The sequence below is a fragment of the Leuresthes tenuis genome, unplaced genomic scaffold (genome assembly GCF_036924035.1).
Source record: "Leuresthes tenuis unplaced genomic scaffold, fLeuTen1.0.hap1 SCAF_15, whole genome shotgun sequence".
Taxonomy (NCBI): Eukaryota; Metazoa; Chordata; class Actinopteri; order Atheriniformes; family Atherinopsidae; genus Leuresthes; species Leuresthes tenuis.
Window position 1 is genome coordinate 26,220,822 of NW_027325369.1, and position 24,358 is coordinate 26,245,179.

Sequence of the window (24,358 nt, forward strand, 5' to 3'; positions counted from 1 at the left end):
TAACAATCACTAACATGAATGCTACAGCCGTTAGTTTCACCTCTCTGAAAGTCTCTTCTCAGAGTGGAGCTTCTAAATGCGCTTCATTCCTCCGTCATCTGGCTCACCTGAAACACACAGGAAGAAGTTGACTTAGTCTTTTTCCACCACACTGTAATTTATTTGGTGTAATGAGCTCCATGCTTGATAACAGGTGTGCTAATTAAAGAGCAAACCTAATCCCCAGCTTTTCTTTTTTCTTTGCACAGGACAGTGTTTGGCACCATCTTTTCCTCACAGAGATAAATCAGTCTAATAGTTGAACACATAACAAAAAAAAAAAAAAAAAAAAAAAGAATCTTGTTACCAGATTATAAATAGAAAAATGGTACTTTTCTGGGCTTTGCACCAAAATATCAAGCAAATGTCCCAGAGACTAAATATTTTGTCTAAAAACAAACACAAATTATTGGACCAGTCTAATAAGCTTTATACTGTACAGTACAATAGTTTGCTCTTAGTATTCACTCCTCCCTTTGAAAGCTAGCTCTCCTGAGTCAGCCTTCCAAACCAAACATATGTTGCATTTTTCCACCTCTCCACAAGTAAATGACGTCGTCTTTCATCGGGTTTGGGAACGTTTTTCAAAGGCGGCTACAGTTTACCCGTCTGTTTATTTTTAAACCTTGGAACCCGTGCCTGCTCCCCTCCCCCCCTTCGTCATCGCCAAATTTGTCTGCGAGCCGGATCCAGAGCAAGGAAGCGCTGAAGAGTGCCGCTTGTGGTGGCACCAGGCGTCTTGTGGCTTCTTGAGGCAGTGTGACTGTCATGCGTGTAATGTAATCCACCTACATGCATGTAGCTATGAGAACTCTGAGAGGACGTTCGAATAGAGCTAACCTCACTAAGCTTTGCAACACACGTACAGCCTGAGTAAGGTTACAGTGCAAATAGCCCCCTGTCAAAAGTCCTAACCCTCTGGATTAAGTGACCTGCGGCGTCACTCTTTAACTGCTTCTGCTTGGATGCACTCAGACTGTGAGGTCAGATTAACTCGTGTTGACTCAGTACATTTACCTTCTTTTTTTTTTTTTTTAAAGCGTGGGTTTGATATGTGAATTCAAGCAGGAAATTCCAGGGGACTTGGAAATCGTTATGCACGAGGGGTCCTGGAGTTTAAGATTCAGTTGCAAAAAAAGGGAGAACACGACAAGAGCCACACTAGGAATTTATTCAGTGCGTCTGCAGCTGTTTTGACTGAGTATGAAAAACTAGCATCTGATAGTCCAGCGGAAACTTGGCTGGAGGTATGCAGGTCTGATAATGAACTCGAACCATCACTCTGGGCTGATGAGATGAACTTTGATTCATTCCTCATGAGTTAAAAGCAGAAGACACTGAAAATGAGCATAGTGAGGGAGACGAACACACCTGCAGTAATACATCAATAATTTTCAGCTTTCTCATGTTGGAGCCAGAGTGCATAAAGTTTTATGCACGTGTGGTCAACTGCATAAGACTGGTCCATTGCTAAACATTTCATTCCCTCCATTAACCTGTGGAAAACGTGGCATACTTTCAAACTTTTGTCATCACCTTGCAATGATCCAAGTTAAGCAGAAGAATATCATTCTCACATCCAGAGACTACAAAAGTTAAGGCAAAATGGTTCAAAATGCCTCTTTGTGAATGGAGAGTACTAAACAATTCCGTTTCATGAATAAAAGACTGAGGAAGCAGCTGCTGACGACACCAGGAGTCAACATAAAGCCGGTTGTCGAACTTGTCACAGTGACTGCTTTCTTTAAACGCCACTACTGATGCTTTTCTTGAGAAGTTTATTCAGGCAAAGCAGGGCTGCGAGTATGAAAGGCTCAAAGGCGTGTCAACACACAAACCCTGAGACACACACGTTAGCCTTCTGCTGCAAGCTGAACTGGCGTATTGTGCGCCTGTTTTGAGGGAACAACAAGACAAGTCTTCCTTTTAGCTGCAAAGCACTGCGTCCGGTATTGAACTCTCCCTCCCTCTTCCCCTTCAGGCCTCTGTTCTCATCAAAAAGCCTTCATCAGGCCATCTGCTCCAAGGCCGAGAGACCACTGCCACCCCAGTGCTCCCCAGCACACCCCATGACCTGGCATTCTTCTACCTCTGCCCCTGGGTGACTCCTACTTCATGTTTAGTCTGACACCGTGTGTGTCTTCAGTCTGGGATACTGGTGAGGAATGGGCCACACCTTGGTGTGGTATAAACACAGTAGGTGCACGAAGTGTTAAGGATCTCACCATCTTCTTCCTTCATGAAGACCACCATGCATTTATTGAACACCGACCACAGACCTCAAGCTATTTCCCAAATCCACCTGGGCATGCCGAGTCTGACCCTCATGTCTTTGACTCTAAACTCGATGAACACAGCAGGATCAACAAACTATTGACACAGCAGTGTGAAATGAGACAAATTCCCCAGAGATCTAAGCCTCAAAGTAAAATCATGACGCTGTAAGTGCAATTTTTCTTACCCACTCTGCCGTAAAATCTAGATATCAAAGTCTTGTTGGACTTTTTCTGTGGCTTCACAAAAGAATACAAAAGACAGCAATCATATGGCACAATGCCTAGCTAATGCGTGGTTTAAGGAAGAAATAACTCACGATGGAAAAAGGAGTGGTAAAAAAATAAGGTATTAACAAGATCTCATGCCTTTTGAATTACAATACTACCATCGAAGAGCTATGAGGTCATTTGTTTTTGGAGGACTAAATCGCACTGCCTTCCTGTCAAATCACAGCCTGTGAGACTTGTCTCTTATCACTTTTCTCTGGCCCTGCAACAACCCAGCTCTTAAAGGAACAGAAAGCCAAACCCATCCCTCTTTTAGCTTCAATCTAATGCGAAACAAGCCCCAAGTTCTTTCAGTGCACAAACAGCAACAGGAAGTGAAGAAGAACAGAAAATTGGAGTTACTGGAGCCAAAGACCAGGCCATCGCCTGCTGAGTTTTTGTCACATGAACAAGATTTAAAGTATCCCGCAATTGTTTGCTTATGAAGAGAAATGTCTATGTATGAATCACTCACTGCAAGCTCATATTATTGTGTGGTGGATGTAGCCAAAGCCACCAAACATCCATCAAAGTGCTTGTTAAGTGTCTTTCAGACTTTTTCATTATACGTCCTGAAACTCTGCGTCTGGCTGCCCACCAAATATGACATGGCAGAAAGATTTATACACGTATGCCACCGCCACTCCTGAGTGGTGCCAATAAAATGAAAATGTTTCCAAACACTTTCAAACTATGCGTTCCCCACGGTACAGGCATCCAGACACTTTAGATAAGACTGAGACAAGAGGGTACGTTTATCAAATGCAGTTATTCTCCAATGAATGTGAGCCAAGGAAAAATGCTCAAAACCATGAAACCTATCAGCAGAAGTGATAAAAATTGAACTCTGAAAAGTCACTTACAAGGCTACATGCTGAAGGCTTACACTGAAATTGACCATAGAAAGTGATATCTAGCACATACAGCTGGGAAATAAACATAATTCACAAATAAACTCACAGTGGAACCCACACCTGTGCATCTGAGCAACAGGAAGCAGTGAGACCTCTTCACCCTGGCCTCCTCTTAATCCAGTATACAGGAGAAACAAAGGGAGGGAAAGATAAAACACATAGTCCAACATGTCTTACCTCTGTGGCCCCAGCTTTAATCTAAAAGCTCTTTGAAGAGCTTGCAAAGGAGAAATCTAGCTGGTGTTCTCTGAATCTCAAAGTGGATTCTCCCTGCCAATGCTCGCTGAGTCTTAAAGCAACATGCACACACCACATCTGACTCACACATCCAGACACACTGGAGGACACGTGGAAACTCCCTCCCGGCTTTGGAAGAGCAGCAAATCACAATCGTCCCAGGGTGACTCTGGGTAGCAGAGCGCCAAGAGGAAAAGCCAGAGAGCAGGGAGGAAAAAAAGTTCTCAACAGAAGAGCCCTCTCAGAAAGAGAGGCTAAGATGTTTTATGGCTCTCATACATCCACTGCAAAAAGGCTCCACAAGTAAACTGCCCTGTTTTTCCAACATCCAGCTTTTCCGTTGACTGGGAGGAGGAGATGCAGGGTTTGTTGCAGCCAAGGCGGTTTTTTTCAGAGCAGTCTGAGGAGATTGGGCGAGACAAGTTGGCGTGTAATGACTGCAGCCTTTCCCTGGGAGGCACTGGGGAGGGTGCAATGACTGGGGCTCTTGTCTGACCCTAAATACCACAATGACCCCAGGAGGAGGCAGGAGAGGCAGCCAGCAACTGGGCAGACAGAAAGTGTGTGTATATGTGTGCGTGCGTGAGGATAGAAAGGAGAAAAAGTCCAGTGAGTGAGGAGAGGTGAAAAAGACCGGGGGGGGGGGGGGGGTTACACAGGAGGAAACAGAGTCAGTGACATGCCTAATCTGTTTGATGGCTTCTGAGGCGCCACGGGGGCCGATTTTTGATCAGAGGCCAATTAACGCAAAGAAATGCGACAGAAGCTTCCCTGGAATTAGGAATTCTTGAAGTGTTGTGACTAAGTCTTATCCCAGCAGAGACTAACTTGAGACCGCCGTCAGTCTAAAACCTTGCATGCCTCCATTTGTCTATGGTTCGCATAACTGTGGTCGCACAGTCAAACTGGACCCATTCAAAAAGCCACAGCAGAACACAAAACAGCACCAGAGCTGGACGAACCCGTTCCAAAAGCAGCTCGGAAGCCCGCTGTTTACATCCGAGAACCTCCGAAAGTGATTGGTGTTCAGGAACACGTCACATCAATCCTAAAATGAACAACATTACAGCATATGGCCCATCACCTAGAATGCTCAATTGGGTTCTTCTCTAGAAAATCATCCTGGTCAGAATATCTTTTCAAAGTCATGTCCATGCTGCGCTGTATGAGCAGCTGTGGAATAGCCTTCCATCAGCCTGCTGTTTGACATAGAGACATCAGCTCAGAGACACAATACGAGCAGCATCCACCAGGGCTAAACAACATTGTCAACAACACAATAGTCCCTGTGGCTTAGTCTGAGATCCTCTCAAAGGCTTTTGTCCGCCAATAGAAGCAGGCAGCTAAAGGTTTGGTCAACACCACGCCTGGAAAGACAGAGACATGAAAAGAGTGAGGCACTGAGGAGGAGGGAAAGCAGACAGGACCACTGTGATGCATATTCATTCAGAGCAGGTGCTGGGCCTAATTCCATCCGGCCAAGTTGTCTGACCCCTAATTATGATCAATTAAGACTCCAATAAGCTCAACTCTCCAGAGCCGAATTAAATCCGTCTGTAGAGCTCTAGGTACATGACTCATGCACACATCTCAAAGTACTTTTCATTCACATCTTCTAACCTCTAAATAAATGCAGAAGTTGCAAATACAAGCTGAAGGTCACACTGTACTAATAATACAAGAAAATACTGATAATCAGACTCATGCCCATTGCTGTGCCTTCCCCAGGAGCAGAACTGGAATGAAATGCTGGGAAGAATGCAAGGAAAGCGTATCTAAAGAGATTTCACACGAGGAAAATAATGTGTGCAATTCGTGTGTGTATCTGTGTGATGACGCAGGGTTCGAGAACGTTATCAAAATATTGTTTTGCAATACAGTGAATTCCTCCCGATACTGAGGTCTACATAACTCCAGATGGCCTTTGGCTTAATGACAAAAGTGTGACAAAAGATTCCTCTGCTGCAATTTAAGATTAATGCAACAATAAAACCGACCCAAGCACAAGACGTAAAACCTGCTTTGTGAGCCGGTTTGACATGGTCTCAAAATGGTTTTGGGATGTCTAATCGCATAGAATGCAACTTAAATAGCCATCTCAGCACATGAATATATTTACATCTATGAATCAATAATTAAAGAGGACCTAAACCAGCAGCTAAAAGTGGATAGATAAAGAAATGAATGGGAGGATTTAACACATAAAATATACCTTCTTATTCACATTTAAATGGGAATATTTTCTTCCCAAACTTGATGATCAGAGCTACCTTCATTGATTTTTGTAAATGACATTTAAGAGACTTTCAGTATAAGGGGGCAGAAAAACAAGCCATCATCATAACTTTAGATGCTGACCACATCGAATAGACATGCGCTTTATTTTCATCCCAACCAAATGGAAGGCAGCTGTGCAGGCACCCAATTTAGTGACTGCACAGTTACTCATAGGTTTTTTAGTAACTACAGTGAGGCATCCATCCCATTAATGTGGTGTGGCAAACGCCTTAACCTTCCAAGTAAATGATTCTTTTTATGTAAAACACATTTATCATGTCACATTTAATCTGGGGCTGATTACTTGAGAGTATCCATCTCTGATGAAAAAGGCACTGGTGGAGTGCTGCTCATTGGAGCGTTCTGACAAACACGGAGGAGGAAGAGAGTCAGAGGGAGAAATATGAGTTTTCAGTCAGCTTGGTAATATTTCACATCTCTCTCATAAACAGCATAATGGAGCCATTCTGGTGGCTGGCGGCCGTTTACGGTTTGATGCCATTGATTATTGCGCTCACAGGGGACTCCAGTCGGCAGCAATTTGTGAACAAACTATCCACTGGGAGGAAATAAATTGATCTTAATTGCTTAATATTAGCAGCAATTAGTACACTGCCTCACAAAGAAACATGGATTTAAAAGATCAAGCATCTGGAAATGCATTTGAAATTAGTCGGATGAAGGAAGAGGGAGTTGGAGTGTGTGTGAGTGTGTGTGTGACAGATGGAATTAACTTAAGCTGGTGTGCTTTAAAATCAGGGTGAAAGGTCAAGTCTTTTGTTTGGCAGAGGGTTCCACCCTCAGATCCACTCCCTATCCCTTACAATGCGACTAGAGTGTGTATAGGAATCCAAGTACATTCCAATTATCTTGGCATATAGAACACGACGATAATGAATAACTTGATAAAAAAAAAAGAGTTTATTTGCATGGGAAAAGGAGGGAATTCAATCTCAAAAATCAGGAAAAGAACATTTTAAACATATTTCTTTTGTTCTGTGCAATTCAAATCATCGAAGGTAATCACGTCCTTTATCTATCGCCAAAACTGTGAAATCTACATTTTCTTCTGTCACCTCAGCTCCTTTTCAAACAAGTCAGGCCAAGATTTCATTTTCAGATCTTTCAATGAACATGCATGCAGGGACCCTCCTAACAGAGGAGGGACTATGTGCGAGTGAAAGGACAACACCAGAGGGGTCGCTGTCAGCTTAAAGAGCCAGTGAAGACATCTCAAACTGAAACAAGTGGCATTCACCTGTTCTGAGGCTTTTTCAGGAGGAGACAGTGACTCGAGACATCCTCAAGGGGGTGTCAGTGTCCATCTGCTGTGTAAGAGTGCGTTTATAGTCATGGGCACTTTTAGATGTGCATATTTTAACAGCTCAAAATTCTGCATGAAGCGTGTGATGTCTCGCCAACAGCTGGACGACTGCAGATGCAAATCAGCTTTTCATCAACTACTCTGCTAATTAAACAGCTTAATGGACAGAGGAAGGTCATTTTGAAGGTTAAACCCGTGAAGGAAGAAGACGCCAACACACACAGCGTGGACTTGAACTTGTTCCATTGATGCAGTACCCGGCTCGTCCAGCAGTTTAGTGGAATTGATTTTCCAGTGCAATCAGCATCTTTTCACACTCACCTGAACATCTGTGCTGCAGCAGAACATTTCAGCACAGAGGTTATGGGACAAGTTGGTGAATGAATGGCAGCGAATGACGGTGCAAAAATGTGGTGCCACAGTCAGTGGCAGCCACAGGGTCAGATAAGAGACCTGGAGGCTGGTGGAAAATGAGCACATGCCCAGCCTTGACTGGGGAGACAGGGAAGAAGCACAAAAGCTTCTTCGTTCAAAGAGAGAGGGAATGAGACGTCTAATTATCTCCCCCAACATAAGAGATAGGGGAAGAAAAGTTCCTTTGAGGTGGAGAAAAGGGAAAAGAACAACAATGTCGTTGTTAACCTTCAGGAAGGGCGGTTTGAATCTCTGGCATTATAAATAGGACAAGAGTGTTGTCAAAATTTGCAGCTTTTTGCTGAAGTTCACAATGACTTTGTGGATTTTGCACATCTGATTTGGAGAGCCTACAGACAACACCTGCAATAAACCCATTCATTCACACGCCGCATTATCTCCACTCAAATTGACTGTTGCTGTCCTTTGTGTACTGCAGGATAATCGGTCACACGCAACGTGGAGCGAGCTTGGGTGATTAATGTGCTCAGCCCACCACTAAATCACTCATTATCATAGCAGCGGCCACTGTACTGTACTATGGCAGCCATGTGAGAGCCACTCACGGCTCCCAAAGGTGATCCATCAGAGACCGTTGACCACTGCAGAACAAAAATCAAGACACACAGCGTTCGCTGCTGGAGGTCACACAGAAGGTACTTGGGGATTTGGGAGCAGTTAGATACATGCACAAGCAGTAATCGATGCTCACACAGGGAAGACACTCACACTGGAACTTACACACACATGCAGCATCAATCACTGGACACATTAGGAAAGAATAACCTATTGAGGGGGAAGAAATCGATTCATCTGCGATTTGAAAGGGACAGAGGGAATCGCTCAGTGTCCAGAGGTGAACTGGCATGATAAAAGCTGAGCATTCAAATCAAAATGACATGCGGCTGGGGAATACAGCTCTTTCTGGGGTAGTAGGGCAAACAACCAAACTCTGGCTTTGTCCCAACAGACACACACACCTGCTAAACTGGCATATACAGCTGCAGGGGACGGCCAAAAAGTCTGCATCCAGATGCTCTGAGGGTATATGTCTGTGTGTGGTGGGGGGGGGCGCCAAGTCTCATCTATCACTGCCACAGGCATGCATTCATCCCTCTCTGCATTCTTGAGGAGCTCTGACGCCAGAGGGAGTTTGCTTGTGTAGCCCCCCCACCACCACCACCTTGGGTCACAGTTCCCACTTCACCCGCTGCAAGCCTAAACTTTATTCAGAATCTGTTGGCAATGCGCATCACTAATGTGTGATTCAGGTTCAGAGAGCCAAAAATACAGGTTGACACTGACATAAAAAGGTAATTCTAACTCCATCTTCCTATGCCAAGAGCCATGTGTTCACGGTAAACTAGCTCTCAAACTGACAGCATCTCGACTTTTATGGTCACTTAAAGGCCGATGATGTAGCTCAAAGACGGGCTAAACAGGACATGAATCACTCAGCTGTGACCGACTCAGGAAGAGAGACCACCCCACTGATAAGAAAGTGACCTTACAAGTGATGAATAGATGGGAAATCAGAAACCAGGTAACAACTGGGGCCTTGTAATTGTTGGCGCTAGCTCAGCACTCTCACAGCAGATTATGCATCACAGTCATGTCTACTTAAGCCTTTAACTGTGACAAACTGACAGGAAGAAACCACAGTGATGCTTTAAGTCTATTAGTAGTGGCTGTACTAGTCTGGGCCCGTCTAGCTGGTTTGCTCATTGTGGTCAAGGTTATCACAGACAACAAAGGAGTCAATGTTCAGCAAACTATTAGGAGCCATTACCTGAAGCCATTAATTGTCATTCTACAAGTCTTTCTTTTACCACATTTGGGAGGTCTGCTAAAGGCTGAGGCTGGGCGTTTCTTGGTGGGAACGCATTATTAGTGCATGTAGGAGAAACTTTAGTACAATAAACTCACTTTTCACATGTTAAACCACCTTAAACCATCTTAAACCAACAGCAATTTTCTGTTTTGCCTTGTTTTCAAACGCAGAGGTTTACAGAAACACCTTAACGCAGAATTATCCTGCTCTAAAAGAATGCAGGAATCAACTCAAACATAGGAGTGCAATGCTTGTCACGGCTCTTTTATTGTACACTGGCAAACCCTGACCACATCACAAATGCGTTAGACAATGCAGGAAGGCATCTTTTGTTCACTTTAAGAAGAAATATCGGTGCGATGATTCACTAGAGAGGTTTTAGTATTCCCATCACACCAACAAGCCTGTGTCAGACAGGCATATAGCTCATCTCTAGCCAAGCAGAGTGGAGTGTGCAGGCTGGCTGTAGATGGTATGATAACGTGGTGGAGTTGTCAGTGTCAGGTTGTGGACCTACATCACAGCCCTGTAAACACAGGACCGCAGGCTGCCCAACTAAATAAACCATCCTTCAGGTGAGTTCCACTCCGTTTACATGAGTCACTCTGTACCTACAGCTTACACATATGCATGTTTATGTGTGCTCAGCGTGTAAATGTCTCTAAAAGGGATGTATCCCACTCACAGGACAGCTTTAATACAAACGTAACCATCCTCTGATGTAAGGCTGGCTCTCTACTGAAGAGGATAAATATGTCAGATTTGCTATTGGACTGGCAGTTATTTAAAGGAAAATTCCCCCAGCAACGTCTCTAACAGGAAGCAGCACTTGTTTTATTGCAGCTTCAAGCCTGGCTGACCAGAATCTATAGCATTTCTTACTGTCAATAGCACAAATGAGAGAAGAGGTCTCAATACAACAAGATGCAACCAGCCACAGGTGTGGAAGTGAACTGGCTATTAAAATGGAAGACGGTCGAGTTTGTGCCAGACTGGTAGTGTGATGTATTCAGATGAATAGCTTCATCCAAATAACACTTAAATCAAGTAAACGTTGTTTGCATTAGCCTGGAGCTCATAGATGTTTGACTGTTTGTCATTTAAACATATTTAAAAGTCATCTCAGAAAAGAACTTGCAGCTTTAACGCCGTCAGTCAGAGTGCTTCGGCTTGCATGGACGCAACTTTGCAAGTCTTTTTGTCCAGCAGGTGGCCAGAACACAGCCGTGACCTACTATCTGTCCCTAAAACTGTGTCATAGGTTAGAACGCGTTTCCTCAGAGTGCAGAGAATGTGGTGTGACACCTCTTTGTGCATTTGTCACGAGCCTGTTTTCATCCAGAGAAAAAAAAAAACAAATCTTACCTTTTACCGTGGTGACGGGAGTTTAATTGAGTTCACCCCAAAAGAGCACAAATGGAAAATCCGAGATTAGCTTTAAAAGCGGAGTTATCACAAGAAATTAGCTGGAAGCCGTTTCTGACCTATAATCCACCACAGGTGCTCGACAAATAGCTCTCAAGCAGTCATTGTGTTCAACCACCAAAGTTTAATACATGCAACAAAGACTGGCCTGTGGAACTAGTTTCTGTTGTCACGAGGATGCCGAGGCGCGTGAGTTCATTTGACTGCCGCAGAAAAATCACCAACATTCTCTGCAAAACAAACTTCTTTGTGCTGCTCTGCAAAGCCTTTTGACTCAGGAATGTGGTTCGTAAATGGCAGACAAAACAGAAACAAGCCACCGCTGGCACTGAATGGCACCTCATCTAAGGGCATGGCAAGCCTTGGCTAAACACTAGCAGCTGTGCCACATGTGCAGCACTTTTACAGACACGAATTAAATTAAAGCCCCTGCCAAACTCATTATTATCCCATCTATACAGAGAGGCTCAAGAATGTCAATGAGGATCACGCTCATAATGCGGTCATTATGCACAGCGCGCAGGAAGAAACTTTCACACGATAACCGACAGTAAATCAGCGTCATGTTCACGTTGACAGGCTTTCTTTTCTGACTTTGAAAAATTACAGGCCAGTCCCTAATTTTTTATTTTTTTTCCAGTAAAATGAATTCCTCAACTAATTGAGTTACTGCTCACAGGCAGATGCGACAGGCCGTTTACGTCCCACAGGATCACAGGATGGGTGTGGGGAAATCGACGGGCAGATGCTCCGACCAGCAGAGGTCTCGAGGGGTCAAGCTGTTCCATTACGAGAGGACAAGGGTGGCTTTTATGCACAGGCTTCTCCTCCTGAGCTGGGATGGGCTCAGAGGGAATGAAGAAGGATACTTAACCCTTGAGAAAATGGCTGACCACAAACCATCCACTATTTGTCTCATTACTAGTGGAGCAACTATTCCAAAGAAAAGGACAGTAGTTGCTGAAGAATACCAGAAATTTATAGATGATCTGTATCCTGGGTGATCCAGGGAAAATCTGGAATTCTGACAACAATCGCAGCCAAGACAATGATGTAGTAGTTTAAACAATCTAACCTGATCTGACTTGTCTGCAGTGTGTGCAAAGCTGTGCTTCTGATGTATCCCAGTCTCTGCAACATTTGGGCTCTGACGTTCAGCTGCACACTGCATCAACAGCTCCTCAGCGTTTTCAATGCCATGTTCAAATGTATCCTGACCTGGGACTCCTGTGGCTACCCTAAGCTTATTGCATGGCTTGCCAAGAGGCCCAGACATTAAGCAGGATGATATAGATGAGGGTTAAAGATCGGAAAGAATGAGCGCACTCTTCCAGCTTGTTTAAGTACTTGCCTGTGGCACAGCATGATAGCTTAATTGGCAAAAGCAGCAGCAGGCCTGTCTGGGACCAAACATGAACGTTTAGACAACCCTGTTAAACAGACATACACATTATATCATTATAGTAGAGAAGACACCCCTGACTAATGGGCTGTTTTTTTGTTGTTTTTTTTTTGGGGGGGGGGGGTTCAGTGTGTGAGACAATGAATAGAAGGAAGTTCAAATGTGTTACGGTTTCCACTTATTAAATCAAATTCTGATTTACTACAGAAAACATATGAATCACATAGTGAAGGAGGGGCATGAAGACATGATGCATGAGACCATTAACACAACATGACAGTGGAAGTTCAGTTTTCTGGAACAATTATCTTAATAGTCAGGGAAAACCCAGTTCCTGGTGGTTCTGGACTTTGTTATTATTAGCTTAAGCCTGGGCATGCCAGTCTGGGCCCATGGACGGTAAAATATTATTATCAGTATCTTAAAAAAAGGGAACCACAAGTTTCCAGTGAAGCCGGTTTCTCCACGCGAATAGACCACAGGGCCTGCCGCTGTCGACGAGACCGCTCGCTCGCTCGCACACACACAAAATTACTACCGAGGAGCAGGACCAGTGCCTAAAGAGACAAGAATTGCTTTTAAAATAACGTCAATATCATATCACACGTTATTAAAGTCATTCTTTCACAGTCGGAGTCTCTGCGAGGGAGAAACAGACATTTGGAGGAAGGAAATTGGTAAACACCAATGAAAACTCACATTTTAAAACCTTAGAAAAGCAAAATGACGCTTTCTAGTAGTCGTGTTGATGCTGAAGATGAATTACAGTAACCTAGACACCTAAGTGGATCCGCTGCACATCAGTGGGTTGAGTGACACAACATCAGCCACTTATTAGTCAGCTGTCAGGCCGTGCCTCTCAGATCACCAACCTCAAGAGACTTAAAATCATTTTACCTTCCAAAAGTGAAATGATTTACAAGGAATGACTTCGCTCCCGTACATCAGATCCTGCAACGTGGAAGGTGAAGATCAAGGTGTACATTAAAGGGTGTTTGCAGAAGACGTGTTTGATGAAAGCAGAGAGACTGTAAAAGCCAACAGGCAGTTCGCACGCAGCTCCTCCATCAATATGCAGGATGAGAGCTTTGAGACAGTTCTGCGGAGTAACAAAGACTTCCTACTGTTCAGTTAAAAAGGAAGCAAGCACATGAGCCGTGATACATCATGTTCGCCACACTTGCCCCTCGCACTTCAGTAGTGCTCCCCATACAAAATCTGTACATTCCCTGAGGTTACGAAACCGTTGTTCCCTCTTTTACCACAAAGAGACAGTCTAAACTGTGCACACAGACATCCACATCCAGGGAGATACATCTGGAAAAGCCAACAAGATCTCTGCTGAGTGTGGCAAACCACCAGAAAGTTTGAGTGGTTGTGTGAGATGACCCATACAAGCTACCGTTCCAGTTGTGGTAGAAAGTCTCATGGGATACAGAAAAAGAAGGAGTCACTGTGCAGCAAAAATGGACTAACCATGATCATTTGTAGGATGCTTTAACCCATTCAGACCTGACACAGTATACATCGGTTCCCACGTATAGAGGACAGGTCTTAATGGTTTACCTCTGAAGTGCAATTATTTGCAAAAAGCACACTAAAGGAAAGTAGCAGGGCTTCAGTTGCTGTTTCTGATTTGCAATGAAAGGATGCAAATAAGAGAAAAAAGTTTATACACTCGCTTGATGAGGGTTTTGCCTGTTTCGAAGAAGATTCAATGAGCGTTCGGGGGCACAAAGACATTTCTGCGAACAACATCTGACCCGTCAAAGATCAAGATGTATTTTTTGTCTTATTTCCTCTACTGAATTACAACCACAAGCAACAAAGCTTACATCAGGGGCTTTTCCTAGAAGCCGACCCCACTTGTATTTACAAAAAAGCTGAGCTTTGTTGTAGTTTGAAACCATATTGTGTGTCGGCGAGGTAAGCCTTTCCATCTTCTTTTTTTAAATACATCCGTCAGCAGTTTGTGGAGACCTGTGGATGCACTCAAGATTTTTTTTTTTTATTTCCAGAAACTTCATAGAAACACTCAACCTAACACGAACTTCAGAGAATTCAGTAAATGCACGATGATTTTGTACATGTGCAGCTTCTATGGAATGATAGCCAGGCACAGCCCTCCGATCAACACGTCAGTCCAATACTCTCCTGAAACCCGTCACACTGCAATAATACTATCAAACAAATTCTTCCCCCCAGCAGAGTTCCAGAAACTTGGGAGAATCAGTGACACGGTGTAACTGTTCAAAACCTTACCAAGACATCGTTGGTTTTCCTTTAATTTGTCTGCATATCAGAGTAGCATCACTCTAAGTCTAATACCGGGAGAGAAAGCTCATCTCCAAACTACTATTAGCCCTGTTAAAACCGATTATTGTGTTAAAGTGAGTTCCTGGACCAGGACGGGATCAGTCTGCACACCAAGTAGTTACTTTCTTAGCTCCACCAACTTGGCTTAGGATTGAGCAAGCGGACAAAATAGGAGGCAGCTTCTCCAATGACACCCGAATGTCAGACACCACTAATAGCCTACCCCACACATGGCTCTGCTGTGTGCGTAACAGCCCAGTGAGCTGGTTGCCCTACATCTGCTGCCATCAGGTTAAAAGATTCAGCATTACTGCTCCGAGTTTCTGTGCGAGGCAAGATTTAATAATCTTCTGACATGACTGTGAACTCCATCGGCTAGACTGCAGAGAGGCAGCATTTATGAGACAGCGTCGTGGCATCTGATGTGACATCATTTGAGGACAGACGGGTATTAATATTGCACAACTGTCCCAATCTGAAACAAGCTGAGCAGCGACCTGCATTCTGTGTAATCTCCTTGGCTCGGGATCAACCTCTGGAGGAACCAGCTACAAATAATACAGACCTTCAGACTGACCTGTGTATGTATGTGTGTGTGCGTGTGTTAATGGTGAACTTAGCTGCTCAGTGTTATCTGTTAGCTTGTTTGGTGGCACAAACATGGCAGAACTGCATTTTCAACTGAAGGTGTGCAAGTTGAAAAATTTGGTCCTGCTCATCAGAAAGTGGTTTTCCTCCAAATCTCAGAGCGAGCAGGGCTTCCTGGCTGGAAGAGTCCACATAGAAATTTGGCCCTGCAGCCATAAACTGAGCTCTCAGTGAAACAGAAGCAATGATCCTATCAGGGTTCTACCTGAACACAGACAGGTGGAGATGGAAATTTCTCATAAATGAGGCAAAGCTGTGTCATCCATCATTAGAAGCATAGAAAGGCTAACTGGGCGTTATGAATCCAGAGGGTGCTGTAAAAATGAGCCCACACACAGGGTCCCCAAATGCAGCCTGGCTGATACGCCACTTGTTTCCCTTACATTAAGAATGAAACGCACATATTAAATCAATTAGCAGCAAATTTAGAGTCCTGCGTTTAAACAACTGATAAAATGCTTTCCGACAACTTCTGTTTCTTTCCTCTTATCTTGACATATGTTACAATGAGGCCCTTTACTTGTATGCTGTACCCTTTTCCTTTAAACAGCTGAGGCCTGTCAGACAAATAAGCCTTGACGATGATATCATGTAGGAAACAGGTTATCTAGATACATTCACCTCTTTGAGGGAAGGATTTTCAAGTAAGCTTAAATTAAGCATGTTTGCTGAGTGGATGCCAGGATTCCCGGTGACCTAAAGCAATCAGGACCCTGCCTCTGTTTACGCTGGCCGGACGCCAAATGACTGAACCAACATGACAAAGCCTGGAGACTGAGAAGTGGAGAAAAGAGCTTATCTTTCTCAGAGATCAAACCACCAACTGTTTAAAGCTGGGTTGGGGGCTGAAAAGGCAGCGGAGTGCTAATGAGCCTGAAAATGTTCCTCAACGTAACACGAATCAGCCAAAGAGCCTTCAAAGCAATTCTCGTCCACCGCAAAGCCAAGGAAACTGTGCCGATAAGGGCACGCCAAGTTCCACGCAGTTCACTGGAGCGAGCTTCTGAGCAAGCAAAAGAAGGGAAGCAACATCAATATCGTGTAAAACTGCAGTTATAGAAACGGAGCGTTGTGATGATGGATACACAGCAGCCGAAGGCAAGACTATGATAAATGGATACATGAAACAGTGCAGTCAATGACGGATTCATGTGCGTCTCAACACCCCCCCCCCCCCCCCCCCCCCATCTGCTCTGTGTCTCTATAGAGCAAAGATTTACCATTTGCCATGTTTTGAAAGAATCACATTGAAATAGGGGACCAACACCGCTATGGTAATTCAGAAATGTGTTATTTATAATAATGGAAGAAGCTAAACGATCTTTCAGAGACTGGGTTTGGAGACCAAAGAATTGTTTTCATCTACTTGATTAGAAATAAAAATGATAAAAAATTTCCATTAAAACAAAAAAGTAGTCAATCTCCACAAACTGATGAGCAGGTGGGATGTGCCTGAGTAAATGTGTGCCCAGAATTTACTCCATCCATCATTTGGGACAACACACAGCGCCTATTGAACATCCCGACACCGAGCACTTTAGCCTGTAGCACCAGCTGTGTTTGCCTTTCCAATAGGGTATGGATAGTGAGTGGGACCTTATGGCTACTGGACCAAGGTAGGGCAGATCAATCACAATTTCTATTGTTGTAAGGATTGACCTGTAAGCCAGCCCAGAGCCGATGAGTGGGGGGTGTGGACCGGCTTATTTCCATACAAACAGGGCTGTTGAATGTGGCAGCACGTGTCATCTTTTGAAGCAGGTATCCGAAACACAAATATCACGCCTTTCTATGCACAAAGCAGCACAGATGTGAAGCACCTTGACTGTGTCCAGCTTGAATTCCTAATCAAAGGCTCAAAGAGGGTTTACACACAGCACCAATGTTGTGAAAAAAAACAAAAAAAACACACGCTTTGAGCATAAAAGATCATACACACTGCGAGTGGGTTCTCTGAAGCAGCCGTATTGTTAAAATTTGAAGTCCCACGTGTGGATCAATACCGCTGCAACCAGCTTCTGTACCCAGTGCTCCCTTTTATCCCCGTCCCATTGTTCATATACTTCGATAATCAGTTTCTTGTGCAGCCTGTACATCTCTTGGTTGGGTTTAAAGTCCATCTTCATCAGACAGAAAAGCTGTACGCTGTCTGGAAAGCTTACAGGATTTGCACACACAAACTGCTTCTCAACTGCTGCCGCGGGAGCATTTTGCCTCATGCACACCAATCGCCACATGATTTATACTGCCATCAATAAAAGAGTGGTAACTGCGTGTCTTGCACTTATTTCTTTGAGGTTAATGAAAGTCTGAATCACATGTGAAGACGCCTGGTGCTCTTTAAGAGCTACCTCACGCAACTAATTACCTCCACACCCCAATCAGCTGCAAGGTAACTCTTAATCTCAAACCTCATTTAACACACTCTTCCTCTATTCAATTTTCATTTTCCTCTCAAACCATTAAAGCTATTCAGCAGCTGACCCAGAATGAGCTCAGTTGAATTTAGACCTATACATTAATCTCCTCAAAGACCCAGAAGTTGTAGCTGTTAAGAGGAGCATGAACGGCTTCGTGGGTTAAGCTGGATGAGACTGTGCAGCTCCGCTGAGCTGGACAGAAGGTTCCTGAATGCGCAGCAGAGCATGGGATCTTGTGCTGGGGCAGATAGAAAGTGTGTGTGTGTGTGTGTGTGTGTTTGCGCCAGCCTTGGAGCGACACCAGTTAAATTCAGAATCACTGAATGACGCAGAACAGAAGGTACAAAGCGTCTCTTTAGAGTTGTTGTTTTTTTTTGTGTTTAGTTCTAACTTCTATCCTGGGTGCCACTTCAGGACGGGATCTGTAACTGCTGTTGTGGTTATACGTCTCTTTGATTTCAAGTTGTGAGCACTCATAAGGGGCCAAAGGGTGCCACGTGTCTTTTAGCCCGCATCTCGGTTGAGTAGCAAATGATAAGCCTTGACCAAGATGCCGTCAACGCCGGCTTTTAGTTCACCTGCTTTTTATAGCACCCACCCCAGAAGCTGCCGGCCGCACACCACCAGCAAACACTTTGACAGGCAAATATCATTTCAACCACAGCACAAAGAAATAGAAGCAGACATCCCACCATTACTTTGATGGAGCAAAGGATCAGAGCTGAAATAGAAGCCTGAAAATGACATTTCCATGTAATCGAGGAGGGGAACGTGTTGAGAAACAGATTTTTAAAAAGAGAAATAAGTTGAAACCATTTCAAATCCTTTCGCCTGCATCGTGTGCTACCTTCTTGGAAGGCCTCTCTACCTAGAGCCAGTAAGCACTCTCTGCGCGACAATAAGCACAGACGTTACCCATGCCTGATAAGTCACACGCACGGCACCTTATATGGAGAAAAATGTGCAGGAGGAAGACGAGAAACATTGTTTCTCGGCCAGGGTGCGAGCTCTTCAGGATTGAAGATGGGCGCTCATACACAGCCTGTTTCTTGGCTGATGAGGATCACTGCTCACATGAGGCATCAAAGCGCCAAAGACAGGAGCAGTCAACACTTTGTGTGCTGTTCTTTAAATAGCTCCACAAAGCTACGCGCTGTGTATCAACTTACTTCAAAACAGATTGTTTCATAAGGGAAGTTCCAGTGGTAATTGTGTCACAGCTCCTCTGTGTTACTGAGCCCCTGAACTTCAGGACAAGTGATGCAGATGCATCGATGTGTCACCCAAAGAGGAAAGGGTAGCACCGCTTCTCCCCTTCTTCACGAGTAAACAATTACAACAACTGAAAGTCCCGCGAGCTACAAAGCATAACTCACAACTTGTGTTACAGAAGAACAGAACACCAAAAACAATCCCGTGTTTTCCACTAAAAGGAAAATTACGAGTCACACTCAGTCAGTATCTATCTGGCTCAAGACCCCTTTCCAACCCCGGGAAAAACAGAATAGTAAAAATATAATGTTCCTTGTGGTCGAAGACTTCTTTGCCACAAAAATGTGAGCCACAAAGGCCAAAATATGCAGATGGTTGCTTGTGCCCCAGCAGCTCTATTGCCGATCTCCAACTAAAACAAACACAAAACAGAGTGCACATGAGAACAACTCCAATTATGTAAGTAAATAATGATTTGTGTACAGCCCATTAAACAGGCGGGGGGGATGAAAGGTCTGATGACATAAAAACCAATCACACAGCATGTCTGAGCCCGAAGAAAAAACAAACACGAGGCATTCTTTTGCCCGAGACATATTTCTGGATGAAAAGGAAAAGGTGCACGCCATAATAAGCCCAGATTTCATTAATCACATTAATTACCACTCTCCTAACTCTCTCTCAGAACTGGGCTGCACACCCAAAATATGGCCCGCATGAACGCTCCAGAGAGACTCCAGCCAGAGCCATCAGACAGATCAATGAGCAGCCCATCCAGCCTGTTACAGTCCATCATTAGCCTGAGTTTTTATGATCACAACCTTCTTCAGTGGCATGCAAAGGTGGCAGGACAGTCACACACTTTCCCGTGCAGGGTTTCCATGACAGAGGGCCCAATATGCCAAAAGGGATCCCAGCCCCCCCTCCTCCTGATTCATAGCTGTCTTTGCTCTGCGCTGGCCCCCATCTCCAGGGGTCCCAGGGCCCTTTTGTTGCCTCTGTATGAGGCTGGAGAGCCCTTCCACCCCAGCACACAGCCCAACAACAATACAAATAGAATGTAAATCACAACGAGGCATAACCCAACATTTAGTGGAATGACTTATGCTCCCAATATCTTAGTCCATAAATCAGAGGCAAGTCGCACTGATCTGCTGGAATGATAAAACAAACACACTTGGTGCAAGTTTTAATTCATTTCTGAAGTTGAACATAAGGAGTGAATGAAAATGGATCTAAATCACCCCACTGAAATTAAGTTTCACACAGCACCACAGATTTATTAAGGAAAGTAAAGAATAAGACAGCACTAGCGGTGAGAGTTTTCCCATCTGAGAATTAGAGCTATAAAAGGACAGATCACACTGTACTCCCCAGTCAGAACCACATGATATTTAAACGCTTTTCAACGTGACACAATTGAAATCACCGGACAAACGCGTGTTCCTGCAGGATTTCTGCTTTAATTCTCACGGGAACCAATGAGAGGTCGGTGTTGGAAATCAATCTCTCACACGCTGAGAAGAAGCAGCCGCAAACTTTTTTTTTTTATTATTAACTTGGGGAAATGCGCGGATAATATGAGGTGAGAGACGCGTTTACAAGCTCTCGGATGAGCGGAGTCATTTAGTTTAAGTTCGCCTCGAACTTACCGGTTAATGTTTCCTCTGCTTTTCGCTGCACTCACACGTTTCCCTCTTCGGATCATTTAAATAGAACGCAGCGGCTTTTAATACCTATATTAAGTTGATCTTGATTGGAGTCTCTTTCCACGAAATCTGCGTTTCCACACCAAACGATCCTGGGACGCAGCGCCAAGAGACTGCGGACTCCTCCCAGACAATGTGGGGTTAAACTCCTCCTTCCCGCGGACACTGAGAGGGGGGATGGCCGTGTGCTTGAATACAACATGAAGTGCCAGGGGATTAGAGCAAGGTAGACCGGTTTGATGGAACACAGTAAAGGAGACAGGGGTGGGGTTTCGAAACGGTGGCTCGTGGACTTGTGTAGGTCCCTGAAGGGGATATCAGGGTCTAAAGAAATCAATGGTAGTTTAAAAGCTGGTCACTTTCACTTTAATAAAAAAGTGAATCTTTGATTTGATTAAAGAATGTGGGTGTTTTTGTGAGCCAACAAACTTTGTGTAAATGCAACTATAAAACCATTAGGTAACAGACACAAGATTGGACAAATCATTTTGGATACAGGCCAGGTGAACTTGTTCACATGTTCATCGCGCACACCAGCTCCTTGAATCCTCGCATTCAACTGAAGAACAGTAACAGCAGCTTTTCTTAGGTAGCCAAAATGGTTTGGCACAAAGAGAAGGTGGGAAAAAAGAACTCATCCGAGTTACAGAATATAGATGAATCTTCGGGATGCACATTTATCCAAATCTGGCTGCTGAAACTGCCAAAAGTCACACAGCGCGTTGTTGAAAATGGCTAAAATGTCAATTTTCAGGCTAAACTGGCTATGATGTGCACATACAAAATCTGGCAGCCATTACTGGACCAGAGTTGGCTCGCATAAATGAGCCAATGCCAAAACACAAAAGAGCGTGGCAACACTTATCCACAATCACCATAATACAGTCCAGGTAAAAACGCAGCCATGTGGAAACCTTACATCAACCTTTGGTTTATGCTCTATATGCTTGTTTCACTACTGGCTTTACAGCCTTTGAATTAAGTATGATTATTTCCATTGCTGAATTAAATTTAACTGCACTTTGTGCAGCCACTGCGTTCACAGTTCCTTCCAGATAAATTCAGCTTCTTTGTGACAGTTTGAAGAATAAGTTATAAGTGATGAATAAGCTACGGTGGCTATTGTGACCACCTCAACAGTGCCCTGCCCTTTGATTCCCAGGTAGCTGTTTTACTTTAAAAGACTGATAAGATGTCACACTTTACATAACACTGACAAGCCTGTCTGTCACATAGACTAATGAATTGATGATCAGAGCAATAGGAAACAGGTTTGTTCTTCTCAGACAATTGGACAGGATGCCGGTGACACTAGTCATTGTTATTCTTACACCCATTCCTCTTTTTCATTTCTCCATGGTTCCTTGACCAAATGCCTCCACCCCCTGATAACAAGCTCATGATCAGCTGTTTGTCATGCTCTCACTCTCACACTGCTTTATAATGCCTGTAAATCTTGTGTTTCGTAATGTGGCTCTTTGGCCAGGCGTGTCAGTTTGGCCAGACCCATCCACTCTCCATATCAGTGGGGGCCAGAATGATGATGCCTATCTCTGCTCTGCCCATTGAAGCAGCAGATCCTATAAAGCTTTACTGCTTTCATCAAAGACCGATCAGGATCTGTCTACACAACAAACAGCTTTTCACCCCTTTGGTTAGATATAGCCACAGGGATTTTAGCTCCAGTTACCCAAACATATTGTTTGGAATTGACATATCTTATTATGCATCCGCAGGAGTGTCAAGGAATTACCCCAAACAGATTGTGAGAGAATGCAAGCATTACAAATAGAGATGTGAATGAGCTGAAATGACTTTTGAAGGAGTGCTTATCTGTGATGTACAATAAAAAGTGCAACTATTGCAATAGTAATCCAAATACAATCAGTGTTCCCAGTGACATGTAACAGATCTCTGCCCAGAAGGCCCATATGATGTTGTTCAGTGCAAAGTTCTGGATATACTCCACCCACATAGTGCTCTCTATCAGGAGCTGTGGTCACTCTACTTCTCATTAAGCATAATTGGATCAGACGATCATCTTGCCACAATCAGCCTCCCATAAATCTGTCTGTTGGTCTGACACAAGACAGCAGTCATGACTGGGCTGCTCCCATTAACTCCCAGAGGAATAACAAATTAAATTAAATGCTGGTAATGTCACCTTATTCCTCTAAGACACATCAGGGGGCAGAAAAACTGTGAGCTCAGCCAGAATTTTCCTTTTTTTTTAATGCTGACACTGAAAAAATACTACCCAAACAGGCAGACAGGTATTGGCTTCTACAATACACACACAGTCGCACGCTAATCATCATCTCAACCCCACCTCTTTCTCTTAAATGGAGGCCTCTTGACACCCCCAGTCCAGTCATCCTGACTCTCACAACGTTGTTCTGCCATCATGGCTACTCTAATAGGACTGCGAAAGGAAATGCATGTCTGTGTGAGTGTGTTTCTGAGGAAAACAGAAGAAGGGCTGCACGTCCCCTGCAAAGTCATGCTCCACACACTCTCACTGCTACCCATTGTTAGATGTGATCTGGCCATTTTTACCACTGTATGAAGTGGCGAGCTGCAAAGAGTGACATGTTCAGCATCCACATGTAGTTTCCAGTCTCAGCCTTTGCAGTGTCGGTTTCAAGACTCTCGTGGTTGGAAGAAATTGGTGTCATAGTTTTTTCCAAGGGTGGCAGCCATGAGTGGAAGGTGCTGTGCGAGTGTCTGGTCCAGAAACACAAGGAAGGACTTGTGAAAAGGTGTGGGTGTGTGGGACAGAAAGAGAAAGGGCAATAATCAGACTCACTCACGCCACACCCTGAACCAACTCCCTACTAGCTTCAAAATATGGCAACCAAAACACAAAGATGCTACTGCAGCAGCCAGCACAATAGACAAAGGAAATAATTACTTACGAAAGGCTTTAGAAGAGCACGTGTAAAGATAAGAAATTAAAAATCTGGGCCATGCTGAAGAGGCTTTTAATTGAAAACGACAGGTCTGATCCAAGCGATAGCTTGCAGGTTCCTGTGGGCTAAGCTAATGAGAAATCAATGACGACAACGAGTGGACTGTGCGTGAGAGCAGCTGACCTCTTGTGCCGGTATTATTTGGGTCTTTAAAGTACAGACTGAGCACTTAAACCACCTGACTTACATCATTTAATTACACTTTCATTTAATAAGTTAGCTTGATCTTAATTCTTTTTTCAAAACTCAACTATATCACAACAACCTTTGAGCAGAAACTTCAACATGTGCAGAAATAAATCCTGTAGTTTCAAATGATCGGTCATGGAGCAGGTAAGTGATTGATTTAGTATTCTGCACCTGTTATCAGAAGATGAATAAACCTGTATGGATGCAGGGGGGTGGGAAACCACACGTGTGATGGATCTGTTCCCCATACATTGCATCATCTGTCTGCCACAAAGATATGTCATTACTGCGAAAAGAGTGAGAGGAAAGGAAAGCAGGGAGCTGGAGGCCACTGGCTTGTTGATTACTTTAGTTCTAGGTGAGGAAACTATCACAAGAGTGTGACAGGGTGATGACTTGAATTAGTCTTTTGTGTCCCTGCATGTGGAGAAAGAATTTAGACGGCTATTTAACGAACAGGAGGATGTGACTGCAGACAAAACAGAGCTA

General features: G+C 44.0%; 2 protein-coding genes across 4 annotated transcripts in view; both read right to left on the bottom strand.

The window, feature by feature from the left end:
• LOC140269840 (rho guanine nucleotide exchange factor TIAM2-like) overlaps positions 1 to 24,358 on the bottom strand; it is an 82,471-nt gene that overhangs the window by 42,105 nt on the left and 16,008 nt on the right. The window contains exons 1-2 of one of the 3 annotated variants that reach the window (XM_072364819.1): positions 20,655 to 20,843; positions 41 to 107 (exon numbers count right to left, since the gene is read on the bottom strand). The gene's annotated coding sequence lies outside the window, so the exon portion shown is untranslated. Of the gene's footprint in view, positions 1 to 40; positions 108 to 3,673; positions 3,697 to 20,654; positions 20,844 to 24,358 lie in introns of those variants that run through there. The other 2 variants (XM_072364821.1, XM_072364820.1) reach the window with 2 other exon arrangements.
• The window catches only part of LOC140269843 (connector enhancer of kinase suppressor of ras 3-like), a 119,269-nt gene that overhangs the window by 6,983 nt on the left and 87,928 nt on the right, over positions 1 to 24,358 (bottom strand). The window lies entirely within an intron of this gene.